A 3,636-nucleotide genomic window follows, 5' to 3' on the forward strand; every position below is an offset into this window, starting at 1 on the left:
TTGTCCTTGACGTAGAAAAAATGAGGATGAGTTTCAAGAAACACATGATTGTCATTAGCTAGACGATGAGCAGAGATCAAGTTTTTAGTGGCTTTGGGCACATGCAAGATATTTTTGAGATGAAGATTGTGAGTAGGGGTACGAACATATGCATGACCTATATGGGAAATCTTCATACCTGCACCGTTTGGCACGTTCACTTGATTGTGTCCATTGTACTTGTCACGGACCGTGAGCTTGTCGAGCTCGCTGGTGATGTGGTCTGTTGCACCTGAGTCCACATACCAGTTTGTGTCCACCCCGTAGGAGGATTTGGTGTTGACGGCTACTGCACTTTTCTCCTTGTTGAAGGAGATGTCAAAGGGACGATAGCACTCCATGGCCGTGTGATTTGGCTTGGTGCAGATTTGGCAGAAGACCTCAGGCGGATCGTTGCGGCCTCCTCCATTGCCGCGGCCGCCGCCGCGACCACGATCGCCGCCGCGACCACGATCGCCGCGGCCGTTGCCATGGCCGCCTCCATTGCGGCCACCGTTGCCACCGCGGCCACAGCCACGGTTGGATCCACCGCGTCCGCCGCGAGACATGGCATTGGCAGGGGAGTGGGAGGACTGCCCTCCGCCTTCAAAATGGCCAGCCTGCTTTCAAAGCTGATCAGCTGCGAGTAAATCTCGCTCACCTTGATTTGCTGAGTATGAGCGCAGATCGTGGAGACGAAGGACACGTAGTCGTAGTCGAGTCCCGCCAGGATGTAGGACACCATGTCGTTGTCGGTGAGCGGCTTACCCACCGATGCCATCTCATCACCGAGCGCCTTCATGCGCCCGATGTACTCGGACATCGTTGAGTTGCCCTTCTTGGTGGTGGAAAGGGCGATTCTGGTGTTGACGACGTGTGCCTGAGTTTGGGAGATAAAGATCTCCCTGATGGCGACCCATGCTTCGGCCGCCGTGTCGCAGTGTGCAACCTGAACCATGACAGGAGCTGAGATGGAGTTGAAGATGAAGCTCAGCACCTAAGAATCTCGAGCCTTGTCGATGTCGTATGCAGGGTTGGGCACGTCCGTGGGCTTGCCGTCCTTGTCGCGGAGCTTCTGCTCCGGCTGCTCCTGATCTGGATCGAGGTAGGAGACGATCTGCGCCCCACGGATGACTGCCATGGCTTGCGCGCACCATACCAGAAAGTTGGAGCGATGGAATCGGTCGGCTATGGGGATGAGGGCAGGCGCGGCGACAGCGGAGCTTGAGGAGGCCATGGCTATGAGAGATGTGCTTAGAGGAGATAGGCTCTGAATACCATGAAAGATGGCTTGAAGCGTATGCCTAGCAGGGACGCGTTACGTGTTATATATGAGGTTTTTTACGGTACCCTGGTACTCCCCGAACATAGATGGGAGTACCGAGTAAATCTGTACGTTCCTTTGATAGGGTAGTTTAGTCTTTTCGTGTCTATTTTTGTAGCGACCCGACCCGAAATCGGTCAAGTCTCTGTCTAGCTGTACCATCCCAAGATCATGCTGGCACACACAGTACATTGATGCAAAGATTCAAAGTTCAATCACACCTGAATTTATTACACGATTCTCATATCGAGTCTTTATTACATCATAATAAATTCGGCCGAAGGCCAACTCATGAGAAATAAACTAAATAAAGCTGCGGAAGCGTAGACGAATAGCGAGTCCATCCGACTCCATAGGGCAATCGCCAAGCGTGGATCGTAGCCTCACTCCTGATCGGAAAACTCCTCTGCAACATAAGACGTTGCAGCCGTGTAGGTCAGCATTTTGAATATGCCGGCAAGTCGTGAAGAGAGAACAACAATAAAATTACCAATACTATATGCAATTTGGCCGTGGGGCTCTAAGTTTCATTGTTTTGCGCAAAAGCCGATTTTTTTTCCTACAACAATGAACTTGTTTGCAATTACTACAAAATGTTGGTAGTTATTGAGATGGTTCCGCCAACCAATGTCTCATTCCCAATTATTAAATAACCCCTCAATTAGTTTATTAAGTTCGGTGTTGAGATTTCCGAAATACTCCAATCCCAGAGGCTCATTTGTCCGTAACCGGGGACACGGCTAATCGATTAGTTTGTTACTCTGCAGAGGTTTGTGCACTTTACCCGCAAGAATCGTTCCCTCCTTTAAGTCTTCGCACTGCCTGGTGTTTGAAGACGGGACGAACGAAACAGGGTCTTTCGAAGAGTTCCTCTGGGCCACTGCCGGTGCCCATCCAATCCTACCGTTCTTCTACATCTCGTAGCACCGTCCGGCCAGAGTCATGCCTAGGGTCAACCCAGCCAGACCCCATAATGGCTTGCGGCTGCACAGGTAAGCTTCCGGTCAATGGGGTATCCATCCGTCTCTTCGTGGCTGGGTGAAGCTTTCCGCAAGATGTCATGGCGCTTCTCCATGCATCCCGGCCATCCGCTGGTTTCTCCAGGGTGCCCGTTAACCGTCCTCCACCCAGTAGTGAATTTTGAAGTCCATCTTGAGCTTGATGTCATGGGGTTTCATCATCTTGACTCTCGCATCTCCCTTATGAATCACTCAACCAACCCCGTCTACGAGCATAGCAAAATAAACTACATCGTCCCGGGCATCGGTAACAAGGGAGAAGGGTTCATCCTACCTCACGATACTACTCAAGAACATAACTTATCAAAATTCTCCTACTGCATGCATGGTGGGGAGGTATAACTCTAATGCAATAAAATCATAGGTATTGTAAAAACATGATCAAATGACTTGCCTGGCTGACGGTCTTCGAAAGCTAGCGACTCGTAATAGCAGGCTTCGCACTCCAGAAATTCCAGCGAGTCAAACAATAGCACAAATAAGTATAGCACAATATAACATAACAGCAAGTTGAAGTAAAACACCCAAGCACTCAAACCAAAACCAAAGAAAAACTCGGAGAAAGCAAATCAAGGTTTTCATCATATCAAGCAACAACTAAGAAATAGTTTTACACAACTAAAACTTTTCTTAACAGAACCTAAGCATTGGTTTTGCTAACTAATAGAAGGGAAAACATCATACAAACTAGTAGCAAAAAGAATCACCTCAAAAGCTATTATAGAACTCCTATTATGCCTAAAACAATCCTAGCAAAGAAAAAATAATAAAAAAATTTATCCTACCGTAAATAAAAGTTCCTCCTCTGTAGCTACAGAAACTAATCTAAAATAAACTATAACATAATAAAAATAAAATTATTTACTAACTAGAACAGTAGGAAAACAGTAGCTAGCTAAATAAACAAGAAAAACTTGATTTCAACATAAAACTAATTGTTTATTAAATCTAAAATGCCCAAACAAGTTCCTACTGCTAGGCATGGTCAAAACTAAGCAGTAGCAAAAAAAATCACTAAAAATAATAATCCTAACTCAATTTATGGCAGAAAAACTAATCTGTCTAAATCTAATATAAAACTATTTCTAATAATTTAAACATGGCCAAACATATCTTCTACAGAAACTACAACAAATTTTCAAACTAACAAAAAAAGAATCAACTAAAAAAATAAATAACTTAAAAGATATTGATTTTTCAAGATTGGAACTATTCTGTTAAAAACAGAAATGAAAAATTAAACAAAAAGACAACTAAGGCGCTAACGGGCCGAAA

The 3,636-nt window shown here is 45.5% G+C and overlaps 1 non-coding gene across 1 annotated transcript; it reads right to left on the reverse strand.

Moving 5' to 3' along the window:
- Positions 1 to 642: 642 nt before the first annotated feature.
- On the reverse strand, positions 643 to 781 carry LOC120965706 (small nucleolar RNA Z247). The gene has a single exon (XR_005758733.1). It is a non-coding gene; the product is annotated as a small nucleolar RNA Z247 (small nucleolar RNA).
- Between the last annotated feature and the right edge of the window lie 2,855 nt (positions 782 to 3,636).

This window comes from Aegilops tauschii, chromosome 5, assembly GCF_002575655.3.
Source record: "Aegilops tauschii subsp. strangulata cultivar AL8/78 chromosome 5, Aet v6.0, whole genome shotgun sequence".
Taxonomy (NCBI): domain Eukaryota; kingdom Viridiplantae; phylum Streptophyta; class Magnoliopsida; order Poales; family Poaceae; genus Aegilops; species Aegilops tauschii.